The sequence below is a fragment of the Protopterus annectens genome, chromosome 2.part0 (genome assembly GCF_019279795.1).
Source record: "Protopterus annectens isolate FY-2018-M chromosome 2.part0, PAN1.0, whole genome shotgun sequence".
Lineage (NCBI taxonomy): Eukaryota > Metazoa > Chordata > Ceratodontiformes > Protopteridae > Protopterus > Protopterus annectens.
The window spans coordinates 1,066,431,574-1,066,452,581 of NC_056728.1; positions in this window are offsets into that span (position 1 = coordinate 1,066,431,574).

Here is a 21,008-nt window from a genome sequence, read left to right on the forward strand (position 1 = left end):
GAGATGACTTGAGATCCAGAATGAGCCTGAGGACCTTCATCATCTCTGGCACTAAAGAAAACCTTGAATAGACTCCAGATTATAACTGGTCAGGGGAAACCAGCTGGAAAGACTGATCTGGAAAGAAACTCTGTACCTCCTATCCTGCTCTAAAGGACTTGCCTAGTCTGTAAAGACCCCTTTCAACCAATTCCAGCCATCCCGACGCCTGGCCAAAGATTTCTGCTGCCCAGTGATTTGACCTCCTTCCCTGTTCTAACAGATTAAGAAAGTATGCTACACAGTAGTCTTACTTCTTAAGTGTATCTGTTTAATTTACGCTTTACCTAGTATAGGTTGTAACCCGCTTCCGTGTAAGTTATCCTGTACTAGGTATAGATAGTATTTAAGCCTCTGAGTCAGGATTCCAGCAGCCATACTCCTTTCTATCTGTGTTTTTTACTGCCATATTTCCATACCCCTGCACCCATTATCTGTTTCACCCCTACCTGCTATTTCTATCACAGTTACCTTGTTGTATTCTACTCTCTGCCCACTAGGTGGCGGTCCAAGCTAGCTTTAGGCTATAATTATTCCCCCACTTTCGCTAGTTTTCTTTTTTCTTCTCTGGATTTTCTCTCAGATTTTCCCTTTGCCTTGCTGAGAATCTTTCTGCATTGTTCTGCTGCTCTTATCCCTTTCTCATCACACCCTCTAGCTCCAGTATACCTCTCCTATTTTTCCTCCCACTCCACTATCCTTTTTTACCTCCAACCTGCTGTACCAAACTCTACTTACCTCTGGCCACCTTCTCTGCACCTGGAACCTGTTACTCTCTGATTGTTTCTGCAAAATCTTCATCTACCTGCTCTGCAACTCTTTGCCCTCCCTCTTACCTGGTCTCTCTGTATATCTATACTCTCTCTAAACCCTATCCACAACCCGTATGCACTTTTCCATATCACTTTGGCCCTTCCTCTTCTCTTTCTTTAGATACTCTCTTACATTAAACCACTGATTATCCTACTATCCCGATATATCATCTGTTTTTCCTTTGCCCCTCATCTTGCTTACCTGCCTCCACCTTTCTCTGTCTCCTCCTCCAACTACATCACATCCTGCCCTAATGGCATATAGGGGGAAAGCCCTTGCGAGCGCCATCTTTATTATCCCTGCTCCTGCCCTGGCTGCTGAGTGTCTCCTGGTCCCAGAGGAATTGTTTGCATTTGTAAGTACTTTAGCGGTATACCTTTTATTTTTAATAAACCACGACTAATGTTTTTCATAAGGTATCTATTCTAACCCTTACAGACAATGCTAGTGTTTGTTTCACTCGCTTAACTTACACTGTACTTAGCTGATGTGAAATGTACTGTTAATGTAGCTGCTTATACTCTTGTCTTCATTGTAAATTAATGCTAATGTTTGTCTTAGGTGCCTAACCTAATTCCTGCAATTAATGCTTGTGACATTCACTCGTTTTTACCAAGAATATACTTTCCTGTTGTGCAACTTATTGCTAACACAGCTGCTCACATGCTTGTACATGTCGAATGATTATTTGCCACTGCTGTATGGGGAGTGTTCGAAGCCTACTGCCTTTGATGTGTTTTACAGGGTGAACTGATTATAACTGTGTGATGTATTAGAATTATGAGTGCGAGGGATACTAGTGCATTAAACGGCTACTTGGATTAGCGGCGCCTCCCACGGGGTCATCTCTACCCCCCGCCAAACGTGCCTTGTATCATAGCATACTGTTAACCTTGCTAGCTTACCTTATTTTTAACAGTATTTTAGTGTAGAGTACTGTTTATGCGGAGAAAGTACTGTTTAATAGCTGTAATTACAAAAGGTTTGCGTGCATTCCTTTTCAATCGCAGTTGGTGCTTGAAACAACATTAATAGCGTTTCTTCTCAAGTATCAAGTATCCTGCCCTAATATAGCTATATATTCTTGCGTTTTGCTTAGGCGTCCTACCCTTATATCAACCTGATGCAGCTTTACTATCCTGCATGTGTATGGCTACCTGAAACAAGCATTCGACAAAACTAGCAAACCCCCCTCTCAGAGTGCCTACTTCAGTATCTGGGCACACTGCTCTGTTGTATACACTCCTACTGCGTGCCCATATAATTTTTCTTTCCTTTTTTGCTTTACTGCAGCTAGTGTTGGCTACTTGTAAGGGCTTTTTCAGATTAACAGAACCCTCTCAATGTTGAACACAGACTGGGCCATTTGCTCTACATATTTATGTAATTGTTCTACACTTTACTGCTAATGCCTGCTTACTCTGTTTGCCTAGCACCCCTGTTGATTACTTGTCCCTTTAAACTGGACCTGCTTTACTATCCTGCTTACCTTTCCTAGTGCTCAGCACATAAACCCTCTGTCTAAGTGCCCTATCTATGTAGTCCTCTTTTGGGTAACCCCAGTGGGAGACATAACCTATTTCCAAGTGGCTGTTACCTTGCATATTTTATTTTTAGTAGCTGTATTGACTGATTTGTTTAAATATAGCTTGCCTAGGTTGTAGCTTATATATTTATATATATATATATATATATATATATATACACATATATATGTATATATATATATATATATATATATATATATATATATATATATATATATATATATATATATATATATATATATATATATATATATATTTATATCCAGGTATTAAGTCTACCATTTAACTTGCTGAATGTAATTCCAGCCATTCACATGCCAACTGAGTACTGTCTACTTATTGAATGCTTTAGCTGTCGACCAAGAAGCTGTAACTGTAAACTATCATTATAATATTCCTTATATATTGTGCATTTACTGCTTGAACTGGTTCTTTTAAGGATTGTTTTAATTGTTCTACTATTAATAATGTTGCCTTAACCCCTAACTTACTCTAATGTTTTTATCATTGTAATTCCTCCTAGCTCTGTACCTCCTATCCTGCTCTAAAGGACCTGCCTAGTCTGTAAAGACCCCTTTCATCCAATTCCAGCCATCCCAACGCCTGGCCAAAGATTTCTGCTGCCCAGTGATTTGACCTCCTTCCCTGTTCTAACGGATTAAGAAAGTATGCTACACCCAAGTCTTACTTCTTAAGTGTATCTGTTTAATTTACACTTTACCTAGTATAATTTGTAACCTGCTCCATGTAAGTTATCCTGTACCAGGTATAGATAGTATTTAAGCCTCTGAGTCAGGAATCCAGCAGCCATACTCCTCTCTATCTGTGTTTTTTACTGACATATTTCCATACCCCTGGACCCATTATCTGTTTCACCCCTACCTGCTACTTCTATCACAGTTACCTTGTTGTATTCTACTCTATGCCCACTAGGTGGCGGTCCAAGCCAGCTTTAGGCTATAATTATTCCCCCACTTTCTCTAGTTTTCTTTTTTCTTCTTTGGATTTTCTCTCAGATTTTCCCTTTGCCTTGCTGAGAATCTTTCTGCATTTTTCTGCTGCTCTTATACCTTTCTCATCACACCCTCTAGCTCCAGTATACCTCTCCTATTTTTCCTCCCACTCCACTATCCTTTTTTACCTCCAACCTGCTGTACCAAACTCTACTTACCTCTGGCCACCTTCTCTGCACCGGGAACCTGTTACTCTCTGATTGTTTCTGCAAAATCTTCATCTACCTGCTCTGCAACTCTTTGCCCTCCCTCTTACCTGGTCTCTCTGTATATCTATACTCTCTCTAAACCCTATCCACAACCCGTATGCACTTTTCCATATCACTTTGGCCCTTCCTCTTCTCTTTCTTTAGATACTCTCTTACATTAAACCACTGATTATCCTACTATCCCGATATATCATCTGTTTTTCCTTTGCCCCTCCTCTTGCTTACCTTGCTCCACCTTTCTCTGTCTCCTCCCCCACCTACATCACATCCTGCCCTAAGGGCATATAGGGGGAAAGCCCTTGGGGGCACCATCTTTATTATCCCTGCTCCTGCCCCGGTTGATGAGTGTCTCCTGATCCCAGAGGAATTGTTTGCATTTCTAAGTACTTTAGCAGTATACCTTTTATTTTTAATAAACCACAACTAATGTTTTTGATAAGTATCTATTCTAACCCTTACAGACAATGCTAGTGTTTTTTTCACTCGCTTAACTTAGACTGTACTTAGCTGATGTGAAATGTACTGTTAATGTAGCTGCTTATACTCTTGTCTTCATTGTAAATTAATGCTAATGTTTGTCTTAGGTGCCTAACCTAATTCCTGCAATTAATGCTTGTGACATTCACTCGTTTTTACCAAGAATGTACTTTCCTGTTGTGCAATGTATTGTTAACACAGCTGCTCACATGCTTGTACATGTCGAATGATTATTTGCTGCTGCTGCTGTATGGGGAGTGTTAGAAGCCTACTGCCTTTGATGTGTTTTACAGGGCGAACTGATTATAACTGTGTGATATATTAGATTTACGAGTGCGAGGGATACTAGTGCATTAAATGGCTACCTGGATTAGTGGTGCCTCCCACGTGGTCATCTCTACCCCCCCACCAAACGTGCCTTGTTTCATAGCATACTGTTAACCTTGCTAGCCTACCTTATTTTTAACAGTATTTTAGTGTAGGGTACTGTTTATGCGTAGAAAGTACTGTTTAATAGCTGTAATTACAAAAGGTTTGCGTGCATTCCTTTTCAATCGCATTTGGTGCTTGAAACAACATTAATAGCGTTTCTTCTCAAGTATCAAGTATCCTGCCCTAGTATAGCTATATATTCTTGCGTTTTGCTTAGGCATCCTACCCTTATATCAACCTGATGCAGCTTTACTACCCTGCATGTGTATGGCTACCTGAAACAAGCATTCAACAAAACTAGCAAACCCCTCTCTCGGAGTGCCTACTTCAGTATCTGGGCACACTGCTCTGTTGTATTTACTCCTACTGTGTGCCCATATAATTTTTCTTTCCTTTTTTGATTTACTGCAGCTAGTGTTGGCTACTTGTAAGGGCTTTTTCTGATTAACAGAACCCTCTCAATGTTGAACACAGACTGGGTCAATCGCTCTACATATTTATATAATTGTTCTACACTTTACTGCTAATGCCTGCTTACTCTGTTTGCCTAGCACCCCTGTTGATTACTTGTCCCTTTAAACTGGACCTGCTTTACTATCCTGCTTACCTTTCTTAGTGCTCAGCACATAAATCCTCTGTCTAAGTGCCCTATCTATGTAGTCCTCCTTTGAGTAACCCCAATGGGAGACATAACCTATTTCCAAGTGGCTGTTATCTTGCATATTTTATTTTTGTAGCTGTATCGACTGATTTGTTTAAATATAGCTTGCCTAGGTTGTAGCTTATATATATATACATACATATATATATATATATATATATATATATATATATATATATATATATACATATATATATTTATATCTGGGTATTAAGTCTACCATTTAACTTACTGAATGCAATTCCAGCCATTCACATGCCTACTGAGTACTGTTTACTTATTGAATGCTTTAGCTGTCGACCAAGAAGCTGTAACTGTAAACTATCATTATAATATTCCTTATATATTGTGCATTTACTGCTTGAACTGGTTCTTTTAGGGATTGTTTTAATTGTTGTACTATTAGTCATGTTGCCTTAACCCCTAACTTACTCTAATGCTTTTATCATTGTAATTCCTCCTAGCTCTGTACCTTCTATCCTGCTCTAAAGGACCTGCCTAGTCTATAAAGACCACTTTCATCCATTTCCAGCCATCCCAACGCCTGGCCAAAGATTTCTGCTGCCTAGTGATTTGATCTCCTTCCCTGTTCTAACGGATTAAGAAAGTATGCTACACCCAAGTCTTACTTCTGAAGGGTATCTGTTTAATTTAGACTTTACCTAGTATAGGTTGTAACCTGCTTCCGTGTAAGTTATCTTGTACCAGGTATAAATAGTATTTAAGCCTCTGAGTCAGGATTCCAGCAGCCATACTCCTCTCTATCTGTGTTTTTTACTGCCATATTTCCATACCCCTGGACCCATTATCTGTTTCACCCTTACCTGCTACTTCTATCACAGTTACCTTCTATTCTACTCCCTGCCCACTAGGCGGCAGTCCAAGCTAGCTTTAGGCTATAATTATTCCCCCACTTTCCCTAGTTTTCTTTTTTCTTCTCTGGATTTTGTCTCAGATTTTCCCTTTGCCTAGCTGAGAATCTTTCTGCATTGTTCTGCTGCTCTTATACCTTTCTCATCACACCCTCTAGCTCCAGTATACCTCTCCTATTTTTCCTCCCACTCCACTATCCTTTTTTACCTCCAACCTGCTGTACCAAACTCTACTTAACTCTGGCCACCTTCTCTGCACCGGGAACCTGTTACTCTCTGATTGTTTCTGCAAAATCTTCATCTACCTGCTCTGCAACTCTTTGCCCTCCCTCTTACCTGATCTTTCTGTATCTCTATACTCTCTCTAAACCCTATCCACAACCCGTATGCACTTTTCCATATCACTTTAGCCCTTCCTCTTCTCTTTCTTTAGATACTCTCTTACATTAAACCACTGATTATCCTACCATCCCGATATATCATCTGTTTTTCCTTTGCCCCTCCTCTTGCTTACCTGCCTCCACCTTTCTCTGTCTCCTCCTCCACCTACATCACATCCTGCCCTAATGGCATATAGGGGAAAAGCCCTTGGGGGCACCATCTTTATTATCCCTGCTCCTGCCCTGGCTGCTGAGTGTCTCCTGATCCCAGAGGAATTGTTTGCATTTCTAAGTACTTTAGCAGTATACCTTTTATTTTTAATAAACCACGACTAATGTTTTTGATAAGGTATCTATTCTAACCCTTACAAACAATGCTAGTGTTTTTTTCACTCTCTTAACTTAGACTGTACTTAGCTGATGTGAAATGTACTGTTAATGTAGCTGCTTATACTCTTGTCTTCATTGTAAATTAATGCTAATGTTTGTCTTATGTGCCAAACCTAATTCCTGCAATTAATGCTTGTGACATTCATTCATTTTTACCAAGAATGTACTTTCCTGTTGTGTAACGTATTGCTAACACTGCTGATCACATGCTTGTACATGTCGAATGATTATTTGCCGCTGCTGTTTGGGGAGTGTTAGAAGCCTATTGCCTTTGATGTGTTTTACAGGGCGAACTGATTATAATTGTGTGATATATTATAATTACTAGTGCAAGGGATACTAGTGCATTAAATGGCTACTTGGATTAGCGGCACCTCCCACATGGTCATCTCTACCCCTTGCTAAACGTGCCTTGTATCATAGCATACTGTTAACCTTGCTAGCTTACCTTGTTTTTAACAGTATTTTAGTGTAGGGTACTGTTTATGCATAGAAAGTACTGTTTAATAGCTGTAATTACAAAAGGTTTGCGTGCATTCCTTTTCAATCGCATTTGGTGCTTGAAACAACATTAATAGCGTTTCTTCTCAAGTATCAAGTATCCTGCCCTAATATAGCTATATGTTCTTGCGTTTTGCTTAGGCATCCTACCCTTATATCAACCTGATGCAGCTTTACTATCCTGCATGTGTATGGCTACCTGAAACAAGCATTCAACAAAACTAGCAAACCCCCCTCTCGGAGTGCCTACTTCAGTATCTGGGCACACTGCTCTGTTGTGTACACTCCTACTGCATGCCCATATAATTTTTATTTCCTTTTTTGCTTTACTGCAGCTAGTGTTGGCTACTTGTAAGGGCTTTTTCTGATTAACAGAACCCTCTCAATGTTGAACACAGACTGGGCCAATCACTCTACATATTTATGTAATTGTTCTACACTTTACTGCTAATGCCTGCTTACTCTGTTTGCCTAGCACCCCTGTTGATTACTTGTCCCTGTAAACTGGACCTGCTTTACTATCCTGCTTACCTTTCCTAGTGCTCAGCACATAAATCCTCTGTCTAAGTGCCCTATGTATGTACTCTCTTTGGGAAACAGAGGGAGACATAACCCATTTCCAAGAGTACTGTTTACTTATTGAATGCTTTAGCTGTATCGACTGATTTGTTTAAAGAAGCTGTAATTGTAAACTATCATTATAATATTCCTTATATATTGTGCATTTACTGCTTGAACAGGTTCTTTTAAGGATTGTTTTAATTGTTCTACTATTAGTCATGTTGCCTTAACCCCTAACTTACTCTAATGTTTTTATCATTGTAATTCCTCCTAGCTCTGTACCTCCTATCCTGCCCTATAGGACCTGCCTAGTCTGTAAAGACCCCTTTCATCCAATTCCAGCCATCCCAACTCCTGGCCAAAGATTTCTGCTGCCCAGTGATTTGATCTCCTTCCCTGTTCTAACGGATTAAGAAAGTATGCTACACCCAAGTCTTACTTCTTAAGTGTATTTGTTTAATTTACACTTTACCTAGTATAGGTTGTAACCTGCTTCCGTGTAAGTTATCCTGTACCAGGTATAAATAGTATTTAAGCCTCTGAGTCAGGATTCCAGCAGCCATACTCCTCTCTATCTGTGTTTTTTACTGCCATATTTCCATACCCCTGGACCCATTATCTGTTTCACCCCTACCTGCTACTTCTGACACAGTTACCTTGTTGTATTCTACTCTCTGCCCACTAGGCGATGCTCCAAGCTAGCTTTAGGCTATAATTATTCCCCCACTTTCCCTAGTTTTCTTTTTTCTTCTCTGGATTTTCTCTCAGATTTTCCCCTTGCCTAGCTGAGAATCTTTCTGCATTGTTCTGCTGTTCTTATCCCTTTCTCATCACACCCTCTAGCTCCAGTATAACTCTCCTATTTTCCCTCCTACTCCACTAAACCTTTTTACCTCCAACCTGCTGTACCAAACTCTACTTACCTCTGGCCACCTTCTCTGCACCTGGAACCTGTTACTCTCTGTTTCTGCAAAATCTTCATCTACCTGCTCTAACCTGCTCCGTTCGCCCTGCGGGCTCACTCCACTCCCCTACCCTACCCCCAATTTCCACCCACCCCCAGTGCTGTTAACTTTATACCTGCACAGCCACACCCCCTACCCCTCAGTCTACCTATCACAACCTACTTCCACTTAACACCCCCACTACCTATTAAAACAGTAATTAATAACCTTTACACCCTCCCCCTTACCTCCTGCATTTGCCAACTAAACGTAACTTCCTTTCACACTGTAACCTTTATAACAACCCATATTAAACTTTTTTCCTTCAGTCCACTCTACCTCCTATATCTCTCTCACCCCAATGGCCCTTAAACATAACTCTATTTACACATACCTCCTACTCTTACCTACTATTCTAGTTTCCCTAACTCTAGCATTCACACTAACCTGCCTAAACAGCACCACCACTACCAACAAACCCAACCATTCTCACATATAAATTCCCATAATCACATTAACATAACCTCTACTTCTAGCTATACCCTTCCAAAGTACCAGAGATCTACCCATATCACTTACTTCCTTGACAAGAAACCCCCTTACATCTACTTTAAAATCATAAAACTAATACATAAACCTCAACAACATCCCCTCTTAGATGGTGATATCCATCCAAACCCTGGTCCCGATACAAGACTTCCCAGTGACCCACTTAACCAAGAACCCCACACCACCTCTACCCCAACAAGTCCATCTAATTCCCTTCTGATAGCTCACCTTAACATCCGTAGCATTAACAATAAAATATCCCATCTTCATGCACTCCTAGATGTACACACATTTGATATCCTCTGTATTACTGAAACTTGGCTTAAACCTTCAACCAAAGACCATGAGATTACACCCCCAGGATATAACATCCTGAGAAAAGACCGTATTACCAAAAAAGGTGGGGGAGTAGCCATGTTTTATAAATCAGAACTCCAAGTACCAACCTTCAATGTGCCACTTTCCGCAAACTCCATTGCAGAAACCCTTGTAGCCAAACTGCAAATCAATAACTATAAATCCATCTATATAATCTGTTCCTATCTTCCCCCTGGTAACAATATCAGTACTCTAGAAAATATACTTAGTGGCCTATCTATCCACCTACCCCAGGAAATCATTGTGTTAGGTGACTTTAATATAGACTTGGCTACCTGTATGTCCCCCAATCCCATTAATCACATAAATCTTTATGGTTTCTCACAAATGATAACCACCCCTACTAGAATCCACAAACAAAGTGGTAAGGAAACCGTACTAGACTGGATTCTCATAAACAGTCACCCTACTACTTATAAACCAGGAACCCTTCCAGATGACATCAGTGACCATGCTCTTACCTATATAATTAAACAAAAACTTCATAGGCCCAATCCTACTATTTTCAAAACCTACCATTCAAAAAAAATTTCACCCTGAAAACTTCCAAACAGAACTAAAGGCATGTGACTGGTCACCACTGCTCCATCTTCAACTTGATGAAGCAGTCACCTACTTTAATACTAGATTCCTTCAAATCCTAGACTTCCATGCCCCCTATCGCTCATCCCGAATAAAGACCAAAACTGTCACATGGCTCACTAAACAAACTAGGCAAAAAATCCACCTAAGAAATAAAATCTGGGCCAAGTGGAGAGCCTCTAAAAGCCCTTCTGACCACCTTTACTTTAAACAACTAAGAAATGCCACCAGAAAAGAAATTCTGCTAGACAAAAAAAACTTTTACCTTCACCTCCAACAAACCCACAAACAAAAAACACAAAATTTCTGGTCAGCCATGACCAAATTACTTCACCCAGGGCACACCAATTCTCCCTCCCCATCAGGAATCACCCATGATAACCCTAAACTGATAGCCTATTCCTTTAACAACTACTTTATAGAAGCCATACAAACTCTAGTTAATACTCTACTACCCACTAGCTCCCTCCCACCAAACACCACAACAAACTAAGTTCCTTCTTTTTACATACAACCAGTACCTACATCCCTCGTTCATAACCTCCTTCAAAAACGCAAGCCATGCACCCCTTCTGCTGACTGTATACCAGCAGAATACCTGCAAATTGCAGCTAAAGTCATTGCCTACCCTATTTCTATCCTTATTAATAGAACTATTTCAGAGAGTAAAATCCCCCTTATATGGAAGGTCTCTCACATCATTCCTCTACACAAAGGTGGGACATCAACTGATATTTCCAACTTTAGGCCAATTGCCCTACTCTCCTCTATAGCTAAAATAATGGAAAAATGCATCCACCAACAACTACTTGACCATCTTCTCCACAACAATTTACTTGCCAACTGCCAACATGGTTTCAGACCATTCCATAGTACTTCAACTGCCCTGCTATCCTTTTCTGACTGTATAAACAAAAATCATAACAATAACTCTCTTTCCTCCGCTTTGTTTATCGACCTATCAAAAGCTTTCGATATGGTCAACCATAATCTGCTTATGGAGGTATTAAAAGCCCATTCACTGGACACACAGGCATTACTCTGGTTTAAATCCTATTTAGACAACTGAGATCAAGCAGTCCTTTGGGACAATAAGCTTTCAATTGCCCTCCCCGTAAACCTTGGAGTACCTCAAGGCTCTATCCTAGGCCCTCTTCTCTTTTCAATGTTTATTAATGACCTAAATACTAAAATTCCTCAAGCCACCTACATACAATATGCTGATGATTCTACTTTAATCTGCTCAGCTAGCTCCCCAACCACACTCCAGACCCTCACCCAATCTGTATTTCATACTGTTGAAAATTGGTTCATGCAACACTGCCTCCTCCTGAACCCCCAAAAAACAAAATTATTACTCTTTACTCCTACTTTAAAATCACCACAATTTATTTTCGCTATAACCTCTAACAATGGAACCACCATATCCCCTGATGCCACAACCCATCTCCTGAGCATAACCATAGACAACAACCTTAGCTATGACGATCACATCAACACTACCATTAAATCTGTCAACAAAAAACTAGGTTCCCTGTATAGAATCAAACCCTTCCTTACACTAACAGCCAGAACCACTATAGCCCAGACTCATCTGATCTCTACCTTGTTCTATGCTTCTGCCATTTATACCAATCTTTCTAAAAACAACCTTAACAAACTTGTCACTAGCTATAATAACATAGCCAGATTCGCCACTGGCAACCCTTTCAGAACACACCACTGTCTCAACCTCAAACAATTGGGATGGTTAGAACTGCAGCACCAACTACTCTGTCATCAACTTACTATAACCCAAAAGATACTTTTCCACCCAAATAATACCCCAATTCTCACTAATCTGACTACCCCTTACAAAAACCTTACAACTCTTCGCTCAGCCAATAAGCTTCTAGTTTCTACTATTAAATCTAAAAACAAAGCTGGAGACTCACTTTTCACTAACACAGTGGGTAAAGCCTGGAACCAGCTTCCAAGTGAACTTTCTTCTCTTCCACACATCTTTTTAAAAAACATCTCACAGAACATTTTAAAACTCACTGGCTTTGCTCCTGCATGAACCCTGACTGATTTCCCACTTACTCATTCTTGCACTCCCTTCTACTTCACCTCTCCAGTGTACTATATTGCACAAATTTACAATGTCCTTTTTGCTGTAGTATGTTTCCTACCTGTACTAACTGTAGTATGTTTCCTACCTAAAATATATATATATATATATATATATATATATATATAGATATATAATTGTTATAATTTTTTTTAAATGTATTACTCTTTCAGAAGGGAATATTTTTGTTTTTTTCTCTCACAAATATTCCAATACTGTTGTTATCTGTACTTGATAATAGCTTTTTTATATAAATATTATATAATTATATTTTTCTGTCTATGCTTGGAGCTTTTCTCCCCGGGCCTCTACTGAAAATGGACATGTATCCAGTTAGACTAGCCCGGTCAACAAATGTAAATAAATAAATAAATAACTCTTTTTTTTTTTTCTAGCAGTCTTGAAATTTCTATTCCTGATGGATCCTTCTGACTGGATGAAACACTATTGACATTCCTCTTTCTCTGAGATGGAATGGGAAAATAATTTAACAGCCTATGGGAATTATGTTTAGTACCCATGAATCTGTGGTTATGTTTTGCCAGGCTTGTGTGTGCAAAGACAAATGTGTCCCCTGACTGCTTCCAGAGTGCAGCAGTTGGGGAACCATTTAAGGACATTGATAAGGCTTCTCAGAAAAAGTACCATGGAAGCCCTGATTATGCAGTCCACTTCTGCCCCTAAGGTGACATCCATTTGAATTACCTTCACTCCACCACAAGGAGGTCTGTCACCAGGTGAATCATAATAAGAGCTCTGTGACTTTTAGAATCACATCTTTTCCCCGTCCTTTGATTCATAGAGAAGTATCTTTGTGGAGTGACAAAGCAGATTAACACTGCAGAGAGAGAGAGAGAGAGTCTTGCCATCCTGTTGAATCCTGGTCAACGTGTCTTTAACTTTGGGTCCAAAGAGGAACCATCATGGGGGCATTATTGAAGGATGTCTTCAAACTATCAGCAAAGTCATGGCATCCTAGCATGCTGGCACTTGGTAATGCCAGTGCCTGCTGCTCTGGCTGTCCCATTAGCTGCATTCAAATGCAGCCACATGGCTATGTTGGAGGTTGATTGCAGTGTAGAGATTTGGCAATTTACTGTCTTCTAAGCATCAACAGGCAATACAAGAAAGAGATTTGGAAATTTCTTTGGTCAAATTTCTCTGAAACCCAGTAACATGAGCCAAATAATTTAGCAATCCAGGAGCTCATGTAACTAATGCATAAGCCAATTTCCCAAATTTGACAATCACTCCCTTTTATGGGTGTGAACAGAGGACTTTTCCTCAGAGAGTTACTTTTTGTGACTGCTGCTACCACCCTACCACTATGGCATCTACTGGAGGACCTTTGCTCCAATAGCTCCTGTCTTTAGGGGCTGATAAAATTCTGTCTAGTTTCTTGTGTATAGCATCCACCACATCAGGATCCCTCAAAGCTCATTGAGCCATGAAGTCAATGAGGGGATCAACAGCTGGTACCACCCAGTATGATGACGAGCCAGAGCCAAAGGCTTCCAAGAGCACAGGCTGGTCAGATGAAAGATCTTCAGTAAACCATCCCCCCTCTCTGTTTCATCAATTCAAGGATCACACTGAAGGTTGCATCTTTTGAAGGGGACCAGTCAGACCCTTCACCCTCTCCCAAATCAGTGTGTCTTCCATAAAAGACTCTGGAGATGCATTTATGTGGTTCCATTTGCACATCTGTTTCTTGTGAACAAATTCTAGTGGATGACCAGAAGGCTCAGAATCAGAGTGGGAGCCAATTTACAAGAGGCTTTGGAAGCTCAGGATTCTGAATGTCCTTGTCTGACAGGAAGCTGAAAAAAAGAAGAAAAGTCATAATCCTGCTAGTTTGTGTGGCACCCAACTGGATGGATGAGTCTTCTTTCCAGGCATAGCTGGTACCCTTTGGAAAGCCTTAAAGGCTGATGTTGGAATTGGCTCCAATGATCTACCCCTGTCCAAGGACAATCAAATTAACTACCAAAACCAAACCAGGCAAAAAAAGTGGCACAAAAGTACAAATATTCACCACAAAACAGCAACAAGAAATTTTAATATTAAGCACTTTTGTCCAAACTAGGATTCAACTGAATACAATTAAAGGACACATACACTCCAAATTTAAAATGGCAGTAGACCAATAAAACACTTGAATCAATTAACATACCAATTAACTTAGAAATTCACTTATTTTAAATGCACTACCTTTTAAAAATGCTTATTTAAACATAAATATATTTATGTACATAACCTATCTTACAAGGTTATTATTCTTTAAATAACAATTAATGTCAATCGTTTTGTTTAACTCATTCCCTCCTGTACAGCTTTTTGAGTGTGTACCTTTAACGCCCAGTGGTTGAGACTTGAAGTTATCACCTTACAGCTTCAAGATAAAATATTCTGATTGTGTGCAGCATGGTTTTGGAATTATTAATGCAAATATGAACAAGCAGTATTTGACACCTAGAGGCAGAGTAGTAGTTAACTGCAGAAATGCCTGGAGGTGCACTCAGCTGTAGTGAGTTAAACCTAGATATTTGTCTAACTGCTGCAAAATCTGCCACCACATTTCACATTTCTCCAAATTGTTTTTATTTAAAACACTAAAGTTAAACTTTTTAAAACTGGGAAATGTTTTGGAATGTTTATATAAAACATTACGTTCATCTTTTTCCCTAATACTATATAGATGTTCTTTTATCCTGGTAGATAGCCTATGTGTAGTCATAACAACATAAAATGCTTGGCATGAAGAACACAAAGTAATGTATACTAAACCTGATGAATTACAATTAAAATATTCTTTGATCTCAATACTTCAATCCAACTACATAAAAAAAATGTTTGGTCCTTCCAAAATGAAATTATATGCCTTACAAAACACACATTTATGCATTCTTTTTTGATTTATTGGTTTATATTACAGGTACTTTAGTGTTGCCAAATTCAAAATATTGTATAAATGTCTTAGACTTTTTATGAATAAAATTAGGTCCATTGTCAATAGTGGAATATAATTTCCTTTTAATATTTTCCAGTTGTCTTGCATATGACATTTTTATTTCTACATTATCAATGGACATCCTTAAAACACAAATGTCTCTAAAATAACTGTTTTTGCCATTAATATCCATAGATCTGTTAACAAATCCTGCCTTCAAAATAGGACAGAAACAATCCTTTTTCAAGTCATTTCACTAGCAACAGACTCCAACATCTTTAATTTGCAACCTATAACACTAAACATATTTATTATCAATTAAACTCCTAGAAAAATTTGATCATCAGTAGTAAGCCTCAATAATTTAATAATTTGTCCTCTGGGTGTGTTATTTTTAATAAAACTGGGGTGAGCCCTAGTATAATGTAGATAGTTGTTGGAAAAACAGATTTTTTTTCTAGACATTCTACTAGTAAAGCAACTATGTTGATTATCACAAGAAATCAAAACATCTAAAATGGTAAGCTACAATAAATATGACCTATGTTCAATATTTAAAAAAGCCAGTGCTTAAATTAATTTCATTGACAAAATCATGAATACATTTATCATTACTATCTTGTGATAAAAAAAAATAATAATCTACAAATCTCTTACAAAAATAGATGTTTTCTAAAAAATTCTATTTTCATAAAAATCTCAGTTTCCCACCATCCCATAACCAAATTGGCAAAGGATGGTGCCACCGTAGCTCCCATTGTGACACCTTTCAATTGTTGATAATATTTGCTGTTAAAAAAATATTTATGTTGTAACATAACTTCCATAACAAAATAATGGATATTACTGTTAACATAAGAAATATTGCTCTTACAAGATAAAAAGGATCACAGAAATTCAAGGCCCTTTAAGATGGGAATACTCGTGTACAAAGATTTGACATCAAGCGTAAACATAACGCACTAATAACCTTGGAATTGGAAATGTCTTAAAACATTCCCAAATGTTCCTCTACTCGGTCTCCTACAGACTTTTCAGATGTGACCTCTGTCTGGCATATAAAGCAGTCTCAGACCCTGCCTTGATGGGACTGCTGCATATCCGCAAGACAGGCTTCACTCGAGTAACTTACATGCGTGACCTCAACCTGGTCTGTGACATCAACAGGACTTGTTGGCGGGACAGATTTGTGTCCCAGAGACTCCCCCTTTTGTGGAATAGACTCCTGCTCCACATCAAGCAGAGTACCTCATTAACCTTTTTTAAGCACAAACTGGATAACTGGATTGGGAACAGAAAATACACCCTAGGATTCCACCTGTGTCCCTGCTGGACAGTGGCATCAGGTGGTGACTTGGTGGAACATGGGCTAAATTCTTGGCTAGGCTTATAAGGGCCTCAGGGCCAATAGCCTAGTAACTTCCTATGATCCTAATATCCTATAAAAATCCCCAAATTCTTTAATATAACTATCTAATCTCTGAACCATTGGATTAAACACTGAATCCAAAAAAATGGAAATCATTTCGATGATACTTTCTGAGGCAGACACTAGGGCTCTAAATGACACAGGAAATTGTTGGGACTGTAATTTAGGTAGGACAAATAAAATGTCAATTTTTGGAAAGTCAATTTGAATAAATTGATAAATACCAATGGTAATCGGGAGGGTGTCCCAATGGTTAAGGTGTTTGCCTTACAAACACAAGGTGCAGGGTTTGAGTCTCACAAGGGATAATTGGCTTGGTTTAAAATGGCTCACAAGGGCAGTTAGCTTAGTACTAATCTATGAACCTATGAATATCATCATTAGTCAGTAATTCTAGTAAAAACTCTCAATAGTCTTATATCTAGACTATATGTAAAATAATGAAACTACCTCATATTCTTGTATACTTTCCAAATTCTTTTTTCCATTTCTACAACATAATCATCCTGATACATGACAACAAGCCTGCACCCTTTGTCAGCTGTCATATACCTTATTCTTTTTTTGTTAGTTAGGCTTTTGTTTTGTTGATAAATTAGAATACGTTTGTTGTGGTTTCCATTTACAAGCATCAATAATATCTTTTTCACAGACATCGATATAGACATAGGACATTTATGATTAATACCTGTGCTCATATCTATGTAAGTTTTCACAATGGATGATCTTTTTCTCAGACATTCTAAATGGTAAAATTAAAAATTGTTTACATATTGTACCAAAGTTATCTTTTTTCATGTGAAGCTTAATATTATTTCTAGACTACCAAATGTGGAGAATAATCAGAGCTCTCAACTGTCCCTATTTTGGAGGAATTTTCCTATTTTCAGGCCTGATTTAGGATATCCACACACAGTTTTCTGAATCTCCCTCATCACGTGATTTTTTTAAGATTGTAGTACACAGAAACCCAGCATGACCAACATACTAGTGACAACAATAATTTAAGGAAAGAGGACACACATCTTACATCTTCCTTTTTTTCTTAAGCAAAAATAAAGGACTTTTGCAGTATAGTTCATCAAAGTTTACATATTTTACACCGTCTCTTTGATAATGTGCTTATATTTTTGTCATTCTGTTTTTAAATGTGTGTTTTTGAGAAGGATCCCAGATTCTTACTGGAATCAGGAAGAGTTATGTGTTACTTGGTATTCAGATTTTATGCTAATTAGATGTCTGGACATTTTAGTTGGATGTTCTTAATTTTTAGGGGCATTTGTTCCTATTTCCAATGTCTGTAGGTTGAGAGGTAAAAATTATTAATCTTATAGTTTAGTAAGGTCATTTTTACATTTTGTTTAGAATGGCCTTTGCAATGTTTTAAGCACCTTTACAGCACTTTTATTGGCAAAAGACACCATTTACTGAAAAATGAATAATGGCCTTATCATAGCAAGGCTCCTTGTAGATATGACTATGACTTTCAAATGGCTAGCCATCATCTTATTCTCAATAAACTTAAAAGACTAACTTTTGGGAAAAGGTTCACTATAGTGATACTATACACAATGTTATCAAACAGAAATATCTAGGCCTAATCATTGATACAGCTTTTTCCTTTAATGCATATACTGACAACATACTCAGTAAAATATTTACTCATCTCCTCAATCCAAAAGTCTGATTATTCATTGCCAAAAATGTTTTATTACCTAAATTAGAATACAGATTTCCATTTCTTATGCACATTATATGTATAATGCCTGTATGATTCAAATAGTAGTTTGATAAACTCTACAGATTTACTCTACTAGCAGATCCCATTACAATCAGTTGCTCAGTTGCTAGAATAATCTGTAACTAATAAGGCTACCTTTCTGCTAACCAATTTTAATTTTCAAGGTCTTAAAACAAGGCTATTATGCCTCTCTGAAAGTCTTCATACCTCTAAAGATAACCATTTCTCCCTATTTTGTCCATGATTTAAAGCAATAGGAGAAAGAACTTTCTTAAGACTGGAACATGCAACCTGGAGACTTCTGTCTAATGAAATCCAAACCAAGAAACTGTTCAGACTTTAAAGGCAAGCTTAAAATCAACATATTTCAGAATCTATTTGCAACTGCTACTAGGACAATGGTTAACAACTGCTGTTTTCACCAATGTTCAATGTGACACACTGCTGTTCATCTACACCTAATATTTGTGCATTGTATTCTTGTATGTAACAGCTGTATATATAACGTATGTATTTACAATTGTTTTATACATTGTTTTACAATGTATTGAATTTGTGTCAGTGTTTGGTCAGCTGCTTGCTCATCTGTACTGAAATGTTTGCTGATACTTGTGTTATTGTAAATTGATGTATTTACTGCTCTATGATCCCAGGCCATTGCTGAAAAGGGTCAACAAACCAGCTTACTTACCTGGTAAATAATTTGGAATAAAATCAATAAAAATCATATTTTTATATCATATGTATGTTTAGTCAATGTAGTTAACAAATTGATAAAATGTTCTTTATGTAAAAGAAAAACAAGTTTAATCCAAAAAATAAAACATTGAGATAATCTGCTGTTTATGATTCTTACTTCATCCTGTGCTAAATTAACATACTAGGTTCTGTTGCTTAGTCATTTTGAATCCAATCTACTAAATATTTATTTTGTTAAACAGTATTAATTTAGTGATCAGACATTATGCTGTATCATACTGAATGCCTTCTTACAATTTATGCATGTTGCCTCTGTCTATATTTTCTAATCCAAACTAAGAATTATTGTAGTTGTAAAGCTGCAAATTGCTTTTACTGAAGATATAGTTGACAAGCTTCAATGGCAAAGCTTTCTTAAATCAACTCTGGGTTTTGATATTTTGTTGTGATGATGTGACCAAACAATATTCATGAAGTTTCCCAAACAATTTAGTAAACCTGTATGATCTATAAATTGTTTGCTCCATTCTTCCTCTTTTTTCTTTATACAGACAGACCTCCACTACATAACGTTCATGTTATACATACTCGATCATTACTGATTAAGTCATTAAAGGAATTAAAAATGGGCAAAGAGCACGTATTTCAAATCTGTTCTAATGTTTGGAAGAAAACTAGTACAGGACACCTAGACCTCATATTCTGTTCGAGATTACTTTTTCCTCACAGCCTTCAAAGTCTGGCAGACATTTTTTTCTCTCTCACCACTAACACTGAGCTACAATGGAAGAAGACTCTGTGATCAAGTTCCGTATAACCTTAACAGCAAAAACCAAAAACACATGCATATAAAACAATGTGGAAAATAGACAAAGAAATAAAAATCTGTATACAAGATGGAGCCATTTGAAAGACAGAGAAATATGATGAAAAATAAAGTAGGAGTATTTAACATGGATTTCAATATGTAGCCATATGAAGGAGTCATAAGAAAGATGGTAAAGCATAAAAACATGTTTCCTGTATTTCTACTGTGTTATGCTAAACAAATGCCATTACTCTGCAAAATCTTTTCAGTTCAGATTAAAAAAAAAAAACATCTATGGACCAATACCACCAGAACAATAATACAGAATTCATGTAACTTTGATCCAGAATGCAGTACATAAAAATGACTGTGGGATGACATTTCAAATGGAGTCATATAGCAGTTAGACATAAGACTTCCTAAGAAGATACAAACATTCCAAACAGTTAAAAAAACTATAAGTGGACAATCATTAAATTAAGTAGGTACAGGAACTGAATTATGCACCAAAATATATAATTATCAGAGATAAGCTATCATAAATAAAATTCTAAGTATTAAAACTACAGCACGCATTCTATAAGTGCAATATGGCACTTAGGCCATGCATAATATATATTACCACACATGCAAGGATTGTAAGCTACTCTACATTTGGGTTTGTACCTCACAGCACCCCTGGTCATCCAGTATCAGTACTGAGCATTCCACAATGTCCTTATTGCATACTGATTTATAAATATAATAAGGGCAGATCTTGGGCCTTTGTACTCCATTTCTTAGTTTCTTGATTTGCTGTTTTACTTGTGATTTAGAATCAGGGTGTGCTGGCTTCCACTATTTCTTCTTTGATATTTGGAACATATTCTGTATTTTCTGTTGGGATATCTATGTGTGCAATGTTTAAACTTCAAAAGTAATTC